Source organism: Triturus cristatus, chromosome 4_1 (assembly GCF_964204655.1).
Source record: "Triturus cristatus chromosome 4_1, aTriCri1.1, whole genome shotgun sequence".
NCBI lineage: Eukaryota > Metazoa > Chordata > Amphibia > Caudata > Salamandridae > Triturus > Triturus cristatus.
This window is the reverse complement of record NC_140585.1, coordinates 257,774,043-257,798,368: the sequence shown is the minus strand read 5'-3', so window position 1 is coordinate 257,798,368 and position 24,326 is coordinate 257,774,043.

The following is a 24,326-nucleotide window of genomic DNA, read 5'->3' as shown; positions in this document are numbered from 1 at the left end:
AGTCTGATTTGGGGTGATCTGGAGTATGATCTGGAGTTAAGGTACCGCATACATGGAGATATTCTACACTTTGCAGTCTCTGATTTTATTATAAGTTGTGACTAACTGCTTTGGGACTAAGGTACAATGGATAACATTGGTTCATTATATACTTAGTGTGTGACTAAGGGTGACATTCCCGCTTCCACCCTGGGTTAAGAATTATAGGACAAACATTTGGGCAAAACAATCCATGACTTTGATACTTGTTTTTAATTTCCATTGACAACTCACGAGTGTTTGTGTATCACCTCATGATGGCATATTGTTTTCATTTTAAATACAGGGATGAAGCACATTTGCCACTGATTTGATATCTGGTATGTGTTGCCACATGCATGTTTAAGTATACTACTTCCCTCTCTAACTATACAGTAAGAAAAGAGTGCTTACAGACTAAATATGACATACCCTGTAACGACAGGAGGAAAAGGGCCAGTTCTCATGGGATGTTGCAAATGAAGACAAGGCGGTACTAAGGAGGGACTAGCATGCCTATTAAGGAATCAGAAGCCAGCATTTACAAAGGACAATGACACAAGCCAATGAAAAATATGGGCAGAGAGTGGGCGGAGCTTCAAGTCCATGCTTGAATACAGGATACCTCGTAGAGCAGCTCATTCGCTGCCCAGGCTCGACCTAAAAAGTAGTGCATGTATATTTCTCATTTTACGTCTCCTTGCAGTTACGCCCCCTCCCCCTGAAGTCACCCTTTCTGGGGTCCAAAGTTGTTTTTCACTGTGGTAAGGCTGACCTCCCATAGACTAAGACTGGCTTACTTTATTTAACTTAATGTGAAATCAGTTCAGTTTGAGAGCTGTTAGAAAAGTACTTCTTCTGCTCATTTTAATTGTAATTTTAAAACTTTTTTTAATGTTGAACATGGATGATAAATAATTCTTTTGGAAATGCTATCTTTAGAAAGTTGTATAACAAAACTGGGTCTGGCTCTAATCAGCAAGGCTGAGCCTCTAATCAAAATACAACAAAATACCTTGCCTGTACTGATTCTTATTCTGAGACACAAATCATCAAGGTGACAGCAACCAAATTAATGTCAACCTCATCGAAAATTATTCAAAAATATATTTTTATTTTTCAAAAATCATTTTGTTTTTCACGTGTATCATATCTCGTAGTTCAACAATTTTTAACATTATACCACAAGACCAAAGAACATTTGACCAAACAAAAAACACCTAATGACTCTGGGTCAATACACAAATGATAGACAACATCGAAAGACGACTTACTCACATACATGACATAAAACACAGAACATATAAGCAAGTGATCTTTTTGGTTCCCAAATACTTTTGTCACATTGGTTAGTCAATCAAGAAAAACCAGAAAGCAGTGTGAATTCTTAAACAGAAAAATTTCTGCACCGTGCCAATTTATGGACATTATTTCACAATGAATTTAACCAGGCAGAAAACATCTTAACATTAGACACACTTGTTTTTCAAAAAACAAAAAAAGGTCGAAGCGTTTCGAAACGAATCCAATCAGACCCTACAAATCAAAGAAGCTGTACCTTGGACTGATTGCACTTTAAAGGGAAGTCTGGAGGCACTTCCGAAGAAACCTACCCTGTCACAGGCAAATGCAACTCACACCCAGGCCTGTCTGCCATTTGTTTCACTAGCAAAGCTGGAGCCAAACCCACGGAAAAGGAAAGAACTGACCAAAACTGGTTTAGGGTAAGAAAACGCTGGCACTGGGCACAAAAGTGGCTTCCCCAAAACCATAAATAAGAACACTCCTGGACCTGACAAAATTCAGAGTTAGCCCGCTGTCTATGAAGAAAGATTGGACCTTCCTGCCTTGAGCCTAGGACCCCAGAAGAGTCTCTGAGGCTCAATTGACTGATCTCCTGTTTGAGCTGCAGGGACACAGGAAGCTTCCAGAGACCATTGCTGCTTTCCACCTGAGCTGGTCCCCTCTGCTGGGCTCTGTGGGAGTGAGTCCTGCACCCTAAGTGTGGCCCTCAAGTTCCTGGACTCTTGCCTGGAGTCAGAATGTACTTCTTCCTGCTAACTGAAGGTTTCACCGGTTCCGATGCAGAGCAACGCAAGGCCTGGCATTGCCGCATTGTGCAGCTCCTGATTGATAGCTTCACCGGATCCAGCGCAGGCCGACTCAAGGTGACGCAGGGACTCGCATCACAGCACCACACAGCTACTGATCTCCAACTTTACCGGATCTGATTCAGCACGACATAGAACCCTGCAGAGCCGTGCAGTTCCTGACTGTAAGTCTCACCACAGCACGATGCATAAAAATGAAGAGTCTCACCAAATCACACTGCACCGTCCTTCCATCAAATGAGAAGGCGAAACTTGCAGCAGGACGAACCCGGCCCTGTATCCGGTACGCACTCCATCACGGTCAGACTCAACTTGTGAGCTTGTCCCTGCCTGGTGCGATTAGAGACCCACAGTTGGCGTTTCACACCTTTTGGCACTATTTTTACCTAAAACTTTAAAAACTCATAACTGCTGTTCTTCTGATAGGGTTTTTGCTGGTTTGGTGCCATTTTATTAATTAAATTGTACTCTAATTTTCTAAATTGGTTTGTGATTTTTCTTTTGTTGTATTTTCACCCTATTACCATTTGAGTACTGCATAAATAATTTACACATTGCCTCTGAGCACAGATTTATTTAGTGACTTTTGTGGTTCACCCGGACAAGGATTGTGATTATCATTCGAAGTTGGTTCTCACCCCTTTCAACCACAAATTTCTTACAGATACTCTCAAGGAAGATCTGCATAGTAATAAGTTTGTTCAACTTGTTTGATGCATATGTATAAGGGTGGTGCGCACACCAACCAACAATAGCAATAATTCCCAGCCAGACACAGGATACCACCTGAAGACCAGACCAGAGAACAAGATACTTGTGGCTACAATACTCCCTGAGCAATCCTGAGGCCTGCGGGCTACAAAACAGCAAAATGTGTGGGCTGAAAAAGGGGCAAAAGATGAAACGCTATAAAAGAAGTGTAGCATATAAAGAAAATTGTAAATTCAACAACAAGGATTGCATACAGGCATTCCGAATAGATTAAAAAGGTGTAATTGTGAAAGCTAAATCATTGTCCTATCAGTCCTATCTTCAATCCTCTCATTTAATATTGAGATTATTTCCAAATATTTGGGCTGGCGCTCGCATACTATGGTAAATCTTTTGAGTGCCTTTTGTTCCGGATATTTGGATGCATGGAATATTGGAGTGAAGGAAATTAGATTACCCCCACCTCTTGCATTGCAAAGTCAAGTGCAAAGATCCTCAAATCCCCTCCACCCCCCCCTCCTCTATGCAGGCGTAATTAAAACTTCACCTAACTTTGTTTTCACAACATTTCTCTATGCCACAATAAAATCAGTAGTTCAACATACCGCGAGCTTGTAATTCAAATATTCTCCAGCCTCACAAATTTGAATAATTTAATAATTGTAATATTTGAATCATTTTATAAGAAAATTGTGACAATCCGTAAAAAGAACCCTGGCTGATTCTGACAAACCTCAGATCCCACATCAAAAGTTAAATGTACTCCGAAAACAAAATGTTCAAAAAGAACTGTGTACTAAGAGTTTGAAAATGTTTAAAATACAATGAAATTACGTATCACATTTCAGGGGCAATGCTTGGTTAAGATAAGTGGTAGGAGTACCTGGAGGTAGGGAATACTTACCTTTCAAATTTGAACTTGTTTTACTGTAGATGTTGCTGGTGGAATTCTCTCCCATTCAGGTTAGAAATTGTTGGAATTTAGTTCTGGAAGAGAGGACCAGAAGGGTTGGGGGGGCATTACTCATTTGCTTGCGGAACACCATGCTGCATCCCTACAGAGACGCTGCCATTGTTGGGGTTCCATGTTGAGGATCACAGGACCATGATCAGAGTTCAGAATTTCTGTGAAACTTGCGGTACGATGGAGGTGGGGATCGAATGAGCTTAAGTGAACTTAATGCGTTCCAGCCAAATTTCTTAAAAGTCTCCACTCTCCGGTAATACAAGTCTATGGCTCTCCGGAACTACAGGTGAAGCCTGCCCAGGGGTTCTGCTTGCCAAGAGGAATGCCCACAATATTGTGACTTCTTCCAAGTATTGCTTTCAAGCTGAATGCTAAATTCTGCAAGACTGGCTGTTTCAGTTAACCAATGTTCTTAAATCATGTTTTTTCCACAAATCTCATCGAGAGAAGGTGTTCAGAAAGACAATGAATAATTCAAGCTGTTTTTACACCTAGCAAGCAGCGCACTCCTATGGGAACGCATTTCTTTCGTGATCTATACATTTACCTAACTATATCAGGAGGGCTTTCCCATGGGGTCCGCGGGGTCCTGGCCCCGTTCAATGCTCAATGTTCGCTCATTAACATTCTGCTGTTGCCTTCTCTATCCCAGTTCCTTGGTATTAATCACAAAGGCGAGGATGATAGGCACTTAGGAGAAGCAGCGGAGACAGACCGCAAAACACACCACGCGCGCATATGAAATGCACGCTAACGCCGCAGATTGATTTTTGGGGTCACTGACACGGTAAGCGGAATCTGGAGCAGAAAAGGAGGCCAGCTTCCCTGGGCAGGTGGAGCATCCGAAACACGGATGGAGAACAACATTTACAGGCACAACTCTCTCACAAATGCAACATACAACAACAAGAACCATTAAAAGCCATAAGGGGCATTTCACAGGCCGGCAATTTGGGGTTTGGTGGTATGGGCATGGCAAAAAATATAATGGATGACCCCGGTTCGACTGGGTCGGTGTGACTTGCTTTAGGGCCTAATTGCAAGTGTCTTGTTTGTGCTGACACAACAATTAAACGTGCAGTGATGTATATGACACCCAGTAATTACCAGGAGCAATAAAGTTCACTCCCCTCGTTAAATTTCAACAAATCAAACCTGCCAGATTTTTACTAACGCCTGGTAATTAAATCAAACCTGCCAGAATTTTACTAAGGCCCGATAATTACCTAGACATACTGAATCCTGTGCCCAAAGCACTAAACTCAATATGGTATTGCTAATTACCAACATTAAGCTCAGAATAGAAGGTATTTGTTGTACCAGATACATTCCAAATACCAAGGTGCTGGATTGTATTGCGTGCAATAAATTCCTTATATTTTCAGGGCCACACGTAAATATGCCCACAGTCATACTCTGGCATTTTAGCTTTAAGAAGGTGCTCCTCATGCTATATTTACCAAAAGGGATACCTGGGTGTTTTAAGGTATTGTTTCTAGGTCCTAGCAAAATAATAATCTCGGTGCTCCCTGGCATATGATTGAAACCATCCTGGTTTTTAGGGACCAGGATGCAACCCGATGAAGCATGCCACTACTAGAGTGGGTGAGGGTCACCAATAAAAACAACGAGGATTGTTGGTGTACTGTCACGAGGAGGACGTGCTATGCGCAGTCTACAACCTACCATGCAGGTAAGATTATGGTAAGGTAGCAGGGTACCTTTGGTGCAGTTGACCCTGTGTGGAATACTCAGGCGTGGTTCCTGGGCCTTCTACATCTCTCTCTTGCAATCTCCTACTTTCGTTGTAGCAGTTTCCAGAGCTGGCTGTCATGAAGTTCAGCAGGTGAGATGCATTCCATGACTTGGGAAGGCCTATTGTCTCTCAAGGCATGACAGATTTCAATAACCACTGAAAAATGACAAGCTTTTTAGGCAGGGCTGTTTCAAACAATCCATGTCAGCAGGTTCTTACTAGTGCTACTGATGAGGTTTTGTGATTAGTGTGTACTGAGGAACCCAGACGCCCCCAGGGGCGATATTGCCTTTACACTAACGTTTCTCACAGTCTAATTGGTGGTGGATTAATGGATAGAGAAACTTCCTTTGGTTTACAAGAAACAATGCGATTTATAAAGCGCACGGCTGCCTCCGAAGAGGCGTCCCAGGCTAACGGTTCAGAGTTGCACTGAAAGAAAAGACCCAATCCGAAGCAAGGTGCCCACTTGTCGAACAGGTATGTTTTCAAAAGTGTACGGAAGACAAGTTCAGAGGATGCAAGGCAAAGGGTAGAAAGCTGTTTAAAGGTGTTTGTCCATTGGAGCGAAGTGCTCTCACCTGAGGATAGGGAAGCAGTCTTTTGCTAAGATAGCCGGGGCTTTTATGCTCGATAGCTCTGTAGGCAAGTATTAGGGCTTTAAATTTTATGTGGCTAACAATAGGCACCAAAGAAGACGACGCAGGGAGGACGTGACATAGGCACATGCTGGTAACTTCAAGATCAGCCAAGCTGCCACATTCTGAATAATCTGCAGGCGGTAGAGTAGATAGGATGGTAACCCTAAGTACAGGCTGTTCGCTGAGTCTAGATTTGATGTTACCAGGGCTTGGATGACAGATTTACGACTCTCCTCCGGGACCAGGTGAATCATCTTCCTAACTGATTTCAATGTATGAAAACAATTGCTAGACACTGATCTGATCTGAGGCTCAAAGGATAAATTGGTTGCAAATTTGACCCCAAGGTTTCTTACTACCACTACAGGGGAGGTGGGGAGCAGAGCACCAAGGGCTACCAGCTGAGAGCTTCAGGGTTGTGGTTAGTGCCCAAAAAAATAAGTTCTGTTTTATCAGAGTTTAACTTAAGGCAACTCGCATTCATCCATTTACCGACAGCCCTCGGGCATCCCTCAAATGCTGTCAATGCACCCATCTCTTTCTCCTGGAATGAGAGCATCAGCTGCATATCATCTGCGTAAGAGATGGTCCTTATGCCCCATTTCTCCACTAGCTTGGTCAAAGGAGATAAGTAAATAGTAGAAAGCGTTGGGCTCAAAGCAGAGCCCTGGTGTGCCCCGCAATCAAGTGGTTTAGCTGCGGATGTGAAGGGAGGTAGGAAAACCATTTGTGAGCCATTATCCATATAAGACTTCAGCCAAGCGCAAGCTGATCCATGGTACACTGTGACCTTACCAACAAACAAGGAGGAGGTATTGCCATCATCCACAAAGAAGCCATCTGCTGCACCGCCACCAAGGATGACACCACACCGATTATGGAACACTTTACCTTTCAACTCCAACCGATGGCAGAACCACCATCAGATTAGAGGTAATATTACAACAATGTACAATGAGTTAATGTCAGATGTTTTATTGTCAATTCTAGTTACCCCTGAAGAAGGGCTTTGGTATGCCCGAAATGCATTGGCTCTTCAATAAACACTGTCTTGGACGAACTGTGCACCTGTTCGTGTTTTTGTAAGAGGTCCGGAGGGACACAACATTAACATGGGAAACTTTGGAAATGGCATGATATTCCTACGCGTGGATTGAACTGGAATTGAGATCTAAAAATAAGAGGTTTAAAAATGGAGTACAAAAATGTAAAAACGGAGTAAATTGTTTATCATAAGCAGGCACAGAAAGGCGCAAGTGTTTAAGCAGTGCGACTGGAATGGGGTGAAAAAGCGCCCCACATACCGATTCGGTTAACGCAGTGTCACGAGGGCAAGACACTCTTCAAGTGCACACGCATTCATGGAGGATGGTGATGAGAACGGATAAAGTTTTGATGAAACAGGAGTGCATCTCACAACCCTGAATGAAGAACCACCATCATAGCCACACTTGCCTACAGACCCCCAGGACCATGCCCCAACTTTTATGACACCATCCCAAAATGTATCACCCCATTAGCCATCGACTCCAACCACAACATCTTCCTCGTTGACCTCAACTTCTTCCTTGACAACCCCAAAGATGCAAACTCCACCAACCTCCTGGAATGCATGAGCAACATCGGCCTCTCCCAACTGTACACAAACCACACACACAGCACAGGACACACGCTCGACCCGATCTTTACAACCAGCGACATAGTCATATACAGTCATGCCACCGAACTCACTTGGACCGACCACAACATTGTTCAGTTCACTATCTCAGTATCCCCATCCACCACCAACAGGACCCCCAACTCCTCCCACCACAGCTAGAACAAAGTGACAGGGACCCAATGGACAAGCACCCTCAACACCACCAAGCCCAACTCTGCAACCAACCTTGAACAGGCTGTCCAGGATTTCTCCACCTGGATCAGCAACTGCACCGAGAGAGTCACCCTCCTCAAGCCAGCCAATGCCAGCAGATCCACCAAACAGGTTAGCTGGTATTCACCAGAACTCAAGACAATGAAACGCACCTGCAAACAGCTAGAAAGAAGATGGTGCACCAGCAAAGATCCCACAGACCAAACCACGTTCAAGTCAGCCCTCAAGAAATACCATCAACGCCAAAAAGACACAAAACTAGGTGCCATTTCAGACTGCATTGAAGCAAGCTCCAACCACAGCAAGGAACTCTTCAGCATCGTCAGAGAGTTTTCCTGCCCATCAGCCACCAAGAACATGATCTCCTCATCCCAGCAACTTTGCAACACCCTGGTGGACTATTTCCACAACAAGATATCCACCCTCTACAGTAACTTCAAACCCCAACCCACTGACCTCTACAACCTCTTCACACCAACAGCCGCCACCCCCAAACACCAGCTCACCGCATGGGAACAGCTCATTACACAGAGCAACACAGCCATCATTAACTCTTGCCACTCTGGAGCACCCCCAGACCCATGCCCCCACCAATTCTTTAACCTCAGCAACAGGGAAATCAATGGCAAACTCATATCCATCACCACAGCTGCATTTCCCGATGGATGGAAACACGCGGAGGTCAGACCCCTAATCAAAAAGCCCTCCGCCAACCCCAGCAAACTCAAGAGCTGCCACTCCATCTCTTTGCTCCCCTTCCCCACCATAGTCCTTAGGAAGGCCATCAAGCAGCAACTCACTGAACACCTGGAGAAAAACAACCTGCTTGACAACTCCCAATCCAGTTTCTGCACCAACCACAGCACCAAGACAGCACCGATCACTGAGAAGAATTGGACCTGCATTGCTTATACCCAGAACCCAGAGTGACTCCAAGGGCTATTTGGCTGGCCTCCTGATCTGAAGCGTCAGGGACATAACAGGCTTCCAACAACCTTGCATCTGCACCTGGACTCTGCCATCTGCGCATCTACCCTGCTAAGTGGTGCCATCCCGGTCCTGGACTCTCAGAAGTGGACTTAAGGTGCTCTGCCAACCTCTGTGGATCCAGCGGAACTGACACATCTCTTCTGCTGTGTGGCACAAGCCAAAGCAGAACCAATGTATCTCCACTGTTGTGTGGATTGGACCAGTCACAAAGACTCACATTGCTGCCGTAGTCCACATCTCCTTCAGAACCGCCATGGCGCAACACATCCTTGGGGCAGGCCCGCGCATCTATTATCGATGGCAGCCTCAACGACGACAAAAGACTCCACATCCTTGACGCCGGACTTTTCATTGCATGCCCTGCCAATGGAACCCTTGAAGTTGATGCAACAGGACCTCCCATCTCGGTACAAACGCATCGCTTTGGCTGCACGATGCATCTGTGATGCGGATCCAAGCAACACTCCAGATTTAAACCAGGATTTAGGGTACTCTGTTTGGAAAACCAGGATTTAAGGTGCTCTGTTCAGTTGGCCTAACTGGGTCCCTGTAGCTGCACCATGCTTTTTATGTCCCGCCTAGCTATTGCTTAGCAATCGCTATGCGAGACTCTAGTAAGGGGCTCCCAAAAGTGCTCCCAAAAATGGATTGCCTGGCGAGCACGTGCACAATCACATGCATTGTGCCGCCATGCAATACGTTTGGGGAAGCGCTTCAGCCCACTGGCGCGTGCACTGGCGACGGGCGTGCGGTTACGCGCACAATGACGAGCAGAGGCGCCATATGGCTTTCCTCTCTCGTCATGGTGCACGCACATCGCACACCACTCGCCAGCCAGCCTGCTTTCACTTTTGCGCCTCAATGCTCCTCCCCCTCCCCCACCACAGAGTGCGTCTCACGGCCGCGCGTCTTCCATTTACAAAAAAAACTGAAAACCCCAGGACTGGCATGGTAATATCACGTACAGCTTGTGCATATTGTTCACCTCCCCGAAACACTAGTCTGAATTCAGTTATCAACAAGTACTTTCTAAACGAGACTTGGATTTAAAAGACTTAACGATGACAAAATGACAATGGAAATAGAGCCACATAAGGATCAATACCTGCACTGGGAGAGTCCGGTGCACGGTACAGCTCCGGAACAGTGCCGCCGCCCTGTCCGAAACAAGCCCTCCCACTTCTAGAACCAGAAAACAAGCGCGAATACTAGCAAAAGAAGTCCAAAACAAACCCAGCCCCCAAACAAATAACAAGGCTTCAATGGCTGGACAATAAACGAAAAATTCTCCTGAATGAAGCATTGTTAAAATACGTATAGCGTGTTTTAAAACCATAACTAATAATTATTGGTTGAGAAATAGTAGACAAACAGTAAAGAAAGTTAAATATAGAAATGTAAAATGTGTGCGTTAAGGACTTGAAGTCAACCTTTTATTCTGACACGATTCTTCTTTTTTAAATACAATTATTCTTATTTGACGTTTTTATTTGTAGTTTGATACACGTTTTCTAAATTGCATACGTATGTAAGTATTTGTTAAATAAATATAGGCTATGGTCCGACAGGATAGAGAGAAGCACCCCATTATAAGATGGATACAACCGTTTCCTTGTCTGGTGCCGCTTGTTTCGATGCGTTCAGTGGAGCTAGAGGAAAGCGAAAGATCTGATAGGTGCATCTATTGGATAGTACTTATAAAAACACCCGTCCGCTTCCGTAACAGCAGCTGGTGCGGAAGTTCCAATGGGGAAGGACAAGCATTGGCATAGCCAATAGGTCTCGCTTTTGGGACCTTATAAGTATTTAGTTATGCAACTGTTGCATGGCTAAACACTTATAAGGTCCCAAAAGCGAGACCTATTGGCTATGTCAATGCTTGTTTTTATAGGTTTTTAGATTCCCCCCCAAAAAAAACCTATTATTACATGTCATGATATTTTCTGAATCTATAGTAAAAAGGACCACCTCAAATATTTGTAAAGACAATAAATAACAGACCATAATTTATTCATAGATGTACAAAAACAATATCCACATAGCTGATTATATAATATAGCGGAGATAAAGTGTCTGTGCAATAAATAGATTAATAATTATCAATTTACTACTTCAACAAATTACTGATCGAAGCCCAACATTTTTGCCCAAACTCCCTTTTCCTTCTGCCCTTTAACATATAAACAGAAGATTTTATGTTGTAAATGGCCAGCATCCTTGATCTCCAATTGGAGAAGGTAGGAGGATCTGTGCTGATCCATTGAGAGGTTATGCAAGAGCGAGCAATGGCCATAGCAATAAACAGGAACCCTATCTCTGATCTATTTCTTTTATTTGCTTCTATACTGTCTACTAGCCCTAATATAAATAACATCAGAGTGATTAAAACCGGGAAACCTAAGATCTTAGTTAAAAAGGCCTCTGGTTCCTGCATAAAGATATCCATATTCGGGTAAGTAAAAAACATGTTTAGAGTATCAGCAGCAACTAGATCACATCTGTTGCATTTTTATCCCCTTCCCCCTTTCACCATTTAGCTACTTTTGCTGGAGTATATAATATAGATCAAAAGCTGACATATAGGGGTCGATTCCGATCCGTTAAAAATTATGTCCGTACGACTCGAATCCTTATTTTTTTCCGTACGAATCGTACAAGTCACGTCCGACCCATGAAGTACGATTCGTACGGGGAAAAGTACATACGGATCGGCCCGCTCCGTACGAATCGTAGCGGGAAAAGTTGTACGAGACGTACCCGGACACTTTTCCGTACGATTCGTAAAATGACAGTTTGAACGTGCAAGTACGATCCGGACCGGCTATCCGATTTACGAATCGTACGGAAAACAGCCTGTACACGGAGAATGACTCTACCCGCTATGAAGAAAAGTTTGTACGGCTCGTAGCCCGGGAAAAGCTGATTCCCAGGGTACGAGTCGTACAGACCCCCTGTATGTACGCACCGTACTCCCACCCCCGTATGTACGCACCGTACCCCCACCCCCCAGTATGTACGCACTGTATCCCCACCCCCGTATGTACGCACCGTACCCCCACCCCCGTATGTACAGACCGTTTGACCACCCCCGTATGTACGCACCGTACCCCCACCCCCCATATGTACACACTGTACCCCCACCGTATGTACGCACCATACTCCCACCCCCGTATGTACACACCGTACCCCCACCCCCCGTATGTACGCACCGTACCCCCACCCCCTGTGTATGCACCGTACACCCACCCCCGTATGTATGCACCGTACCCCCACCCCCACTGTATGTATGCACGATACACCCACCCTCATATGTACGCACCGTACTGCCACCCCCGTATGTATGCACCGTACACCCACCCCGTATGTACGCACCGTACCCCCACCCCCTGTATTTACGCACCGTACTCCCACCCCCGTATGTACACACCGTACCCCCACCCCCGGTATGCACGCACTGGGGGTACGGTGCGTACATACGGGGGTGGGTGTACGGTGCGTACATATGGGGCTGGGAGTACGGTGCGTACATACGGGGGTGGGTGTACGGTGTGTACATACGGGGGTGGGGGTACGGTGTGTACATACGGGGGTGGGTGTACGGTGCGTACATAGGGGGATGGGGGTACGGTGCGTACATACGGGGGTGGGTGTATGGTGCGTACATAGGGGGTGGGGGTACGGTGCATACATATGGGGGTTGGAGGTACGGTGCGTACATACGGGGGTGGGTGTACGGTGCGTACATACGGGGGGGTGGGGGTACGGTGCGTACATACGGGGGTGGGTGTACGGTGCGTACATGGGGGGGTGGGGGTATGGTGCGTACATACGGGGGTGGGTGTACGGTGCGTACATACGGGGGGTTGGGGGGTCCTGTACGACTCGTACCTCTGGGGAATCAGCTTTTACGGCTGTTTTTGGCTCCCGTAAATTAAGAGCCGTACGGAGTGCCGTAGGGACGGATCGTACTAGCTGGGCCGTAAAACGCTGCTTACATCCGTACGGACGGAGCGTACAGGCTGTTCCGGAGAGGATTTGTACGTTTTTTTTACCCGTACGGGCTTTTGTACGATTCGTACGGAAATCGGCTTTCTGTACGAATCGTACTTTCTGGGTTGTAGGGACAGTTTACCGAGTACGAGTCGTACGGAGAAAACGCTCCGTACGACGATTCGTAGGGCCTTTTTACCGGATCGGAATCGACCCCATAGTGTTGGCTTTTAAGACTTCTTTTTAATAAAACCTGATTTGCAAACTCCAATGAATCCTCTCTATATATTTCTTCCTTACCCTGCCTATTTTCACATTTGCTATTCTGAGCAAATCATCCGGAATAGATTGAATTTAGTTTTGATGGATCTTCCTAATCCTGGACTTGTTCCTGATTAACTCCACCAAAGGAATCCTTTCTAAAATCCCCTTTATCCTGCTCTCATTATTGCCAAGAAAGCTTCATATCAGTAAAAATTTGAGAAAAATCCCTTCTATCTACCCCATATTTTTCCTGCAAATTAAAAATAGACATAAGCTGACCTTCACTACATAGATCACCAAGGTCGTTAATTCCTTTTTCCCTCCATCTAAAAGTAATTTGATCCTGAAAGATTGGTGGGAGTAGGCCTGGCGCAAAAAATAGAGTATATGTATTTAAATTTTGAATCTCTAATTTTCCCCGCACTTGTCACCACACCCCGTAAGCTGCTTTTAAATTTGTTAATTTCGTTTTTTATAGTAACTAGGTTCAAGGATCTTGACCAGACATCCCTTAACTTCGGACCCCAATCCTATTTTGTATTTTGTTGGTCTAGCCTCCTCTGAGATGTCTGCTTTATCCCCCACTAAAAGGATACCCATATGTTGTAAGATTGCTGCCCAGTAATAAAAGAAAAAACTGGGAATTGCCCAGCCTCCCCGTTGTTTTGGGAGGGTCATCTATTTGGCCGCTCTTCTTGGTTTACGGTACCCCCACAAGAATCTCTGGCAAATCCCATCTACCTTTGCTTGGGTGGAAGAGGAGGATTGTAACGGAACCGTTCTAAAAATTTATAAAACTTTGGTGAGGATCGACATTTTAATGACGTTACTACGACCACAAAGAGAGAGGTGAAGATGATCTAGCCTCTCCAATTTTTTACTCACATTATCAATTTTTGGAGTAATATTCATATCAGGTATTTTTTCTATTGCAGCTGTGATCCTTACCCTGAGGGATATTGTCTCCTGTACAATCGGGAAATCTAGCATCTGAGCAGGTCCAGAGCATAAAATGTGTGTTTTTTCAATATTTAATTTATAACCTGAGAAGGTTCCAAAGTGTTCTGCTAAAAGCTTTACCTCTGGAATTGCAGAAATAACATCTGCTGTAAGAACTGGATCTCATCAGCATACGCGAGTGCTCTATAGTTGATATCACCGACCTTCACCGCCTTAATTTTAATGTCCAGCTCCAATTTTTGTAAAAAAGGATCTAAATAGAGGGCGAAAAGCAGAGGTGAGCACGAGCAACCCTGCCTTGTACTTCTGCTAATATTAAACTTCTTTGAGTTCTGACCTGATGTACGGATTTCAGATTTTGGAGAAAGGTATAATATCCTGATCGCCTGAACAAACTCTCCACAGAATCTCTTCCATTGGAAGGCAAACCACAGATACCGCCAGGAGACCCTGTTGAACGCTTTGTCGGCGTCCAACAGAGCTACCCCAGCGGTAATTCCGTGGCCTGAGCCCAATCTAATAAAGCTATAACCCGACGTACATGGTCTGTTGTATCTCTGCCAGGAATAAATCCATGCTGATGAGCAGAGACTGGAGGAGTAATGACCTTGCCTAATCTAGTTGCAAGTATCTTTGAGTAGATTTTACTATGACAGTTCATGAGTGAAATAGGCTGATACGATGCTGGTATCAGATAAAATTTCCCCTTTTTCTAAATACTACTATAGCCGTCTTCTGCCATGAGCATGGAGCATATCCCTCTTGAGCCTTTTGACATATTTGCAGAATCTCCTGCTGACAAGATTTAAAAAATGTCCTGTAGAACTCCAAGGGAATACCATCAGGGCCAGTGGCTTTACCAAGAGGTAAAGAGTTTCAATCTGTTTCTAATTCTTTCAGGGTGATCGGAGATGCAAGAATTTCATTTTGGGCATCTGTGACCATCTTCGTTTGTGGATCCTTACAAAATGCTGTCTCGAGCCCTCCATCTAATGGGGTCCCTCCCTCAGTGTATAGTTGCTTTTAATATTTTTTAAAAACATCTAATTTTTCTGTTGGGGATTCTTGAGTTTGATCTATATGGTCTTTAATTTTGACAATTCTGTTCGCTACCTTTCGTTGTCATAAGCGTTTTGCCAGTATCCGCCCGGTGTTCTCCCCTAATTCATACTGTTCCGCCCTATATTTTATCAATTTAGAAGCCACCCACGAACAAAAATGTTGATGTATTTTAGCCTTGACAATGAAATTTCCTGCTGGCACTCCTCCTTATTGAGCCCTTTGCTAACTCTTCACATGAGTTCCAGTTCTTCCATTTCTAGCTGCTTGAACAATTTTCCAATTTTATTCTGCAGAGCTTTCTGTCAGGACAGAGAAACTTAGGGTCTTACCTATAATCCCTGCCTTAAATGTGTCCAACACTATAGTGTCGGTAGATGAACCTCTATTAAAACTGAAGAATTCGATAATCCATTTAGTCATATGGTCCAGGTAGAGTTGATCACACAGAAGCTTCCTTTCCAAAGTCCAAGGCCTTTGAGTCCTAGTATCCCCAGACAAAAAACTTCAATTACTAGAGCATTATGTTCAGATATGGTCCTTGGACAGCTTTCTACTTTAATTATTTTAACTGATTGGTCAGAGATAAAAAAATATTATCCAATCGAACTAGCTTATTGTGGGGGGCCGAGTAGAAAGTAAATCCTGGATCCATTGACCTGTTCTCATACCAGCTATTAATCAGGCCCTGTTCTCTCACTAAGCTTTGCAAAGCTTCATACACTTTTACTTTCCTACCCTGGTCAGCATTCAAACTAAAACTACTATCCAAATGAATGTTAATATCTCCACAAAGGACCAAGGGGCATGGCCATAGGGTAAGTTAAATTCTTAGAAAATGTAACATGTCAGGATCATCTAGGTTAGACCCATAAATGGAACATATTGTGATCGGGTCATTACCAGCTATACGTTCAAATTCCACTATAGCTCATCGTCCCAGCTTATCTTTTTTAACTCTCTCATAGAGACCCAAACCATGTTTTGCGAGGATTGTTTCCTCCCCTTGTAGTCGTTCCCTGCCGAGTACATGTTAGGATATCAAAACCCAAATCCCGTAGCCACCCACGCTTGCTCCAGGGTATATGAGTCTCTTGAAGACAAGCAACTTCAATCTGCATATATCGGAGGTATTTAGCAAGGATGCCCCTCTTTTCCCTATCATTAAGGCCACAAACGTTTAAAGAGCAAATTTGAGTTTTACCCATTTTCCTTAAATTGAAGAATCTCCATATCATGACTTTCCATTGACAGTTTGGAGTGGCCTTATTTGTTCCAGGTCTTGCGTACCTTTGGGCTGGGGGAACGCTTTGTGGCTTGGACGGCTCTGCTGTACAGAGACTCCACGGCTAGAACTAAGTCAGGAGGTCTGATATCACCCCCCTGTGCGGTGGGTAGGGGGACGCGCCAGGGGGTGCCCCTTATCCCCGCTGTTGTTTGCGTTGGCCATAGAGCCACTGGCGGCCCAGGCCCGAGGGGGAAGATGGTTTAGGGGGCTCCAGGTGCACGATGATACCCATTACATAGCCCTTTACGCGGATGATCTCCTTCTGTTTTTGGCCGATACCCAGGGGGAGTTGATAGGAGCTAAGCGACTGCTTCAATGCATTGAAGAATTGGCGGGACTGAAAGTGAATTGGTCAAAATCATGTCTTTTTCCCACATCCAAGATAGCTGAGGGTCCTCGATATACGGAGGAGGTACAGTGGGAATACACCTGTATAACATACTTGGGGACACGTATTTACCATGACCACAAAGATCTGGTGGAGGGTAATATTGGCAGAGCTGTGCGAGGTCTTCGGGGCAGTATGGACTTTTGGCAGTCGCTGACGCTGCCCCTGATGGGGAGGTTAGCGCTTCTCAAGATGGTGGCACTCCCCAGGTTGCTGTACTACTTTCGGATGCTCCCTGTTTGGATCCCTGCGTCGACGTTTAAGAAACTCCAACAGATGATAACGGGGTTTCTCTGGGTTGCTGGCAGGCGTCGGGTAGCTTTGCATGCGTTGATGCGACCGCGAGGGGAGGGAGGGTTAGCAGTTCCGGACTTGGAAACCTATTATTTAGCCACTCAGCTGCAGTGGTTGACCCAGGCGGTGGCTCAAGAGTTCAGAGGGGTGGGGGCCGGGGTGGGGGGGCGGATTCCTGCCTACCTGCTCTCTAGGATTATTTTACAACAGCCGATGCGCCTTGGGGGTATCTCTAGCGAGGTGCAGACCTTGCGGTTGTGCTGGAATAGGAGTCAGTAGAGGGCGCGGATCACCTGCCCGTACGCGCCAGAGATCCCACTGTTAATGTGTCAGCAGTTGCCCCATGGGGGCAACTGGTCGGCGCTTGAGGGGTGGTGTGATTTGGGTTTGACGGCAGTGGGAGATCTGTACGAAGACAATGTTTTGTTGCCTTACAAGTCCATTCGTGAGCGCTTTGATCTCCCTCGCGGGGACAATCTCCTGCATGCAGGCTTGGTGTCGGCTATACAACGACGGTGGAAGGGAGGGCTATCTGAGCCGAAGACATCCATGGCTTATCAGTATGTGATGCTGGCGGCTGGAACCATTAAAGCTGTTGCTTGTTTATACCGACGGATGACTTGTGAAAAACTGGCCCCCCCTTATCAGGCTGAAGCAGCGGTGGGAGGAGGATATTGAAGGGGAAATACCTGATAAAATATGGGCTGAATTGCTTGAACATCCCTGGAAATGCTCTAGGAATGCTCGTTTCCAACAGATCCAATTTTTTATTTTGCACAGGGCTTATCTTACTCCAGTTAGAATCCAACGCTATTTTCACACACTCGCGGCGCCTTGCCCCCGGTGTCACGAAGAGGGGGCGGACTTCCGCCATATGTTGTGGAGTTGTCCTCGGATTGGGGCTTACTGGCGGGAGGTGTGGATGTTGCTTTGCGATGTTACGGAAAGGGAGATTGAGTTTGGTATAGGTCCGTGCTTGTTACACTGGTTTCCCCACACCTCGAAGACAAAAATAACTAGTAAATTTATAGATCTGGGGCTGGTACTGGCCAAGCGGGAAATTACTGCTAATTGGAAGGCGCAGCGTGGGCCGAGGTTGCAGAAGTGGAGGGCGGAATTCATTCGGTGGGCGGGGTGCGAATCGGTTTTCCGGCTGCAGGCGGCTACCCGAGCTCATAGTGATAGGGCAATGGACTCAGCCCGAGCCTGGGGGGCTTTGACAGAATTACTGAAACCCACAGACTCTGATACTGATGTAGGGTCGGGGATGAGCGAAACGCAAGATCCGCCTTCCCCTGGGTCTGGTTAGAAAAGAGTCGGGAGGGTAGGCGTTATCCCAGTTAGGTTGTTAGCGGTCCTGTGTTAGGGAAGTCCAGGGTGTAACTCGTAGTGGTAGGAGCTGCTATTCTGAGTAAAGAACTGAATGCCTTGTTATGTATTCAACCAATAAGTCATGCCGGGGGAGTTGTGGGGGAGGGGGAGGAGGGAGGGAGGAGGGGAGTTAGTATGGTAGAGATGTTAGGATTGCTGCTCTTTTTCTTGATTACGAGATGGAGCTTCTGCATGTCTGTACTGTTATTCATGATGCCATCTTTTACCTTGATAAGGAAGCTTGAGGGTGGAACTGGTGGGTGGTACACCGCAAGGACTTGCGGTACATGTGGGTAGTACCGTCTGCGCGCCATCGGGTAACAATGGATGCGTGTGCGCAAGGATTATTGTATGTCAGGAATATTTTCCATGAATGGAGGCTTCTGATCGGATTGTTACTGAGTGCTATACGAAGTTGCTTAATACACATATTTGCAAATGTATCCTGTTAATGAAACCTTGAAATGCCAATAAAAAATGTTAAAAAAAAAAAATCATGACTTTCCATCAATAACATTAAATTATGAAAATTCATATAAATTATTTCAGTCTTCCTTAAACATATGTAAATATCAAGACATGTATTAATCAACAAGTGCCTTAACCTTTTATCTTGTGCCTCTCCCCTCCCCACCCAACCCCCAGTGCTCCCCCACCCTTCCCCAGTGCCCCAGCCCAACTCCCACCACCCCATCCTCCATCACAGAGCTTCCGCTGAAGCCCTGCCCTCACCCCACCCTTACCCTGAAAGGAGGCTTTAGGACCAATGGTCCCTGAGATGGATCAAGCTCCTACCATTGGGATTACCCCTCCCCGCACAATTAATGCATACCTTTTAGTGCAGTACCCCCATCGATAGAATAAGAAAGAGGGGAAAAAACACACCCAAAAGAAGAGCACAAAAAACAAGAAAAAAAACCCAGTTAAGACTTCTTATACGATCAAACTGCTTCTAACCTATATCCCATCTTATAAAGACTGCAAATACTCTTTAGCCTGAAGTTCTGCAGTGAAAAATCGAACTTGCTCATTAAATATAACTTTCAGTTTGGCTGGATTTACCATGTAGGTTTAAGCCCCCTTGCCTTGAAAAGGAGTAATGAGTTGCCATGATTGCCATCTTTTCTCCAGAGTCCACCTCTTTCCATGTTTTCTTTTGATCTGGGAATTCTAGGTCGTAGACTGCTTCTCGGGCCAAAAAGTTATTAATTGAGATTAAGATTACTCAGGGACTAGGAGCACTTTGTCCTGATCTTGCACGTTGTGTAAAGGGAAATCTGTGCGCTCTCTGGATCTCCAGATTCCAATCCCATTGCGACAATCCTGGGAAGGCCTCAGAGAAGAGTTTATGATAAATTTTCGCGCATCTAAACCTTCTGCGCCCTCTGGAATCTCCAAGACCCGCAGGTTGTTGACATGAAGACGATTTTCAAGGTCCACCAACTTCCATTGTGTATCGTCTTTCAATGAACGCAATGGTTCTGTAGCTACCTTTTGCGCTGCTAGTTCATCCTGCAGGTTAGAGATCCGTGTTTCTGCCTCATTGAATCTTTCAGCAAATTCTGTGCATGATTTTAGAATCCGCCGAACCGAGTTCTGAAGTTTCCGACAAGCCCCCTGCGTGCGCTGGATCTCAATACTCGTCTCCTCTCTATGGGCCATTATACTCTGATATATGACAGCCAATTAGATGTCTTCTGATTTCTCCAACGCCTTTTCACTTGGCTGCGCAGCGATGATCACACTACTTGCCCCGAATTCAGCTAGGAAGGAATAATCCCACAGCATGGCATCGGTGCTTTCAGTGGCCTTGAAATTCTCGCCTAGTTCACCTCTCTTGTGCACCATTCGTGGACTACTTTCTGGTGTGCCCGGTGTGTCTGTACCAAGATCTTCTGGGTGAGAGCTACTTATCTTGCTATGGCCACTGTCTGGGGAACCCTTCCTGCGGTTTGAGCAAGTAGTTGGTTTGTTCTCGTCCTCAGAGGTATCCGAGGGGTCAGAGAGGGAAAAAAAGTTGTCCCCTAAATCAATTTCCTTTATCAATCTCTGGATGGTGTCATCATATTTTACACTTAAACTGTCAATGTTGGAGGGTTCACTCCTCTGCCCATCAATTATACTGGTTCCAATCATGGGATCCTAACAGAGGCCATCCAATGTAGCTTGTTTAATCAAAGGATCCCCAATATCAGCAGTAGTGCTATCACCTCTCCTTTTCTCCATTTTTGAAGCCCTTTTGCTCCCTCCTTCATTGTGGGTAGTAATTTTGCCAGACATGCCCCCAGTTTGACATCCCCCCTTCAATTCAGCATCCTTCTGACATAGACCGGCAATCAGAGGCTCCCCACCTTATCAATGTATCTATTATCCTCCTTGACAGGGCATGCATGTGGAGGGGTAGGCTGCTTTTTTGACTTCCCAGAGAAAAACAAAGATGGCACAATGCGCTTACCGCTTGTTTCCCCATGTGTGCTCTCTCGTCTCCCAGCTACTGGGTCTCTCATGCTGCCGTTTTTGCCTCCTCGTACAGAGTTTCCACCCGCTCCTCCTTCAGCTCCCCCTGCTTCCGTCGGGTTGCGGACCTTTCCACGTCCAGGCTTTGGACACATTACCACAGGGGGAGCAGCCAGGTCAACTCCGCCCGGAAGAACGCCAAACCAGCTCTAGAAGCTGCAGCACTGATACTCGGGCCACCGCAGCAGCATACCGGGCACACCTGAGCATACCGATCCAGGTGGCGAGGTTTTACACTTTATTTTATTTTCCTTGCCTGGTAGAGCATTTTGTCAGCCTGTAATTAATGAGGGGATTCCATATACAAGCGCGAGGAATGGGGTCTGGGTGCTCGAGCTTTACACGACTGTCCGCGCGGTCACCATCTTAGCACCCCATATGGCAGCTGCTCCATGCTCCATCGCGGTCAGCCTAAACTTGTGACTTTGTCCTGGTCCAGTGCGACCGGATATCCACAAATGGCGCTTTACGTCTCTTTGTGCTATTTTCTTTAAAAGAAATTTCATTCAATATCTCTTGTTCTACTAATTGGATTCTTGCTGTTTTGGTCTTGTTTTATTTATTACATATCACTATATTTGCCTATTACTGTTGTGGGCTTTTTTTGTGGTGTGATTTAACTGTGTTACTGTTTGAATTGTTGCGCAAATAGTTTACACATTGCCTCTAAGTTAAGCCTGACTGTTCTATGCCAAGCTACCAGGGGGTTGAGCACAGGTTAATTTGGGGTTTGCTTGTGCCTTGCCCTGACAAGGACTGTGGTAGCTGATTGACCAGGGCTCACACCCCAGTCAACCATCATCCAAATATCTTTCTTTGGGGGTATGATAAAGTGAAGGAGATGCAAGGAAGTGCATACACCAGTGATTGAAAAGAAGGAGCTGAAGAGAAAAGAGATGAGGCGTGAGACATGCAGACGGAGGATTTAAGTAAGATGTCAGGAAGGAAAATGGTGTACGTTTTAAAGTTACTCATTTATGTGATACTGCTAATAAGCATTGGCATCACCAAACGTTCTGGGTTGTTCTCTCTGGATGCAATAAAGGAAAGCTCACAGAGTGGCATCATAATACTGGTTGGGTGGCACAATATGGAAAGTGCAAGATTTTAGTTTAAATGCTTTAAGCCATGCCGTTCTTTACATCGACCCTTCCTCTTAGAAGGATTCCTCTTCCTAGGCTATGCCCCTTTAAGGGAACCCCAGGTTTTTCAACCCCCTTAAAGCTCTGGGTACATTCCCAGGGTGAAATGAACCTATAACGACACTTAACCCCTTGCATGCTGAGGACGTAATGGCTACGTCCTCGGCTGCAGTGCTGCTGTGCCAAGGACGTAACCATTACGTCCTTGGCACAGCAGTCATAAATCCCTCTGCTGTAAACAGCAGAGGGATTTCTTTTTTTGTTTTCAGCCTCAGGAGCTGGGGAAGAGCTTCTGTAGGAGGCTGGATTAGTATATGGTGCACACGTATTTAAATGGAGCACCGTGCACTTATCCAGACAACCCTTATGGTGATTTTAGTGGTGTTAGACAACCTTGGAAAGCTCCCACAAGTCACCCATTCTTGGATTCCGCTGAATGTCTAGTTTTAAAAAAATTTACAGAAAAATGTACAGGTTTGCTAGGTTTCCCTAGGTGACAGCTGAGCTAGGGCCCAAAATCTACAGCTAAGCACATTGCAAAAAAGGGTCCGTTTTCTGTGGAAAAATATGATGTGACCATGTTAAGTTTTGGGCTGTTACCTGTCGCCGGCACTAAGTCTACCCACACAAGTGAGTACCATTTTCATCAGAAGACTTCAAGGAATACTGGGGAGGGTGGAAATGTGTGGCTCTCCACAGATTCCAGAACGTTCCATCACAGAAATGTGGAGAACTTTGTTTAGTTTTTTTACAAAGATTGAGGTTAGCAAGGGATTCTGGGTAACAGAACCTGGTGACAGCCACACAAGTCACCATATCCTGGATTCCCCTAGCTGTCTTGTTACCGGCCGAGGTAGGCCCCAAAATCCACAGCTAGGCACATTGCAAAAAAGAGTCTTTTTTTTGTGGAAAAATGTGATGTGTCCACTTTGCGTTATGGGCCATTTCCTGTTGCGGGCACAAGGTCTACCCACACAAGTGAGGTACCATTTTTATTAGGAGACCTGAGGGAATGCTGGGTGTGTTGAAGTTTGTGGCTCCCCGGAGATTCTATATCTTTCCAACACAGAAATGTGAGGAAAATGTGTTTTTTTGTTTTTACAAAGTTTGAAGTTTACAATAGATTCTGGGTAACAGAACCAGGAGAGAGCCACACAAGTCATCCCATCCTGCATTCCCCTGGGTGTCTAGTTTGTGGCTCCCTACAGATTCAAAAACTTTCCATCACAGAAATGTGAGGAAAATGTGTTTTTTATATACACATTTTGAGGTTTGCAAGGGAATCTGGGTAACAATACCTGGAGAGAGTGACACAAGTCACCCCATTCTGGAATTTCCTGGGTGTCTAGATTTTAAAAAATGTACAGGTTTGCTAGGTTTCTCCAGGTGCCGGCTGACGTATGGCTCAAAATCCATAGCTAGGCACATTGCTAAAAAGGTTCAGTTTTCAGTGGAAAAATGTGATGTATCCATGTTGCGGTTTGACCCATTTCCTATCGGGGGAACTAGGATTACCCACACAAGTGAGGTACCATTTTTATTGGGAGACTTAGAGGAACACAGAATAGTAGAACAAGTATTATTACTAGTTGTCTTTCTATGCATTTCTGCCTTCCAAATGTAAGACGGTGCGTAAAAAAGAAGACATTTTGAAAAATACCCCTAAATCAGATGCTAGTATGGCTACCCACAAATTCAGAGATGTGCAAATAACCACTGCTTCTAACCTCCATATATTGTTCCCATTTCAGAAATACATAGGTTTCCTTGAAACCTATTTTTCACTCTTTATATTTTACCAAATTAATTGCTGTATACCGGGTACACAATGAAAAACCATTGCAAGGTACAGCACAGTTATTGGCTCTGGGTACATAGGGTTAATAGTGAACCTACAAGCCTGATATATCCCCACAACTAGAAGCGTCCCGCAGATGTAGCCGTATATTGCTTTAAAAAATCGAGCAAACTCAGAAGACGGGAGAG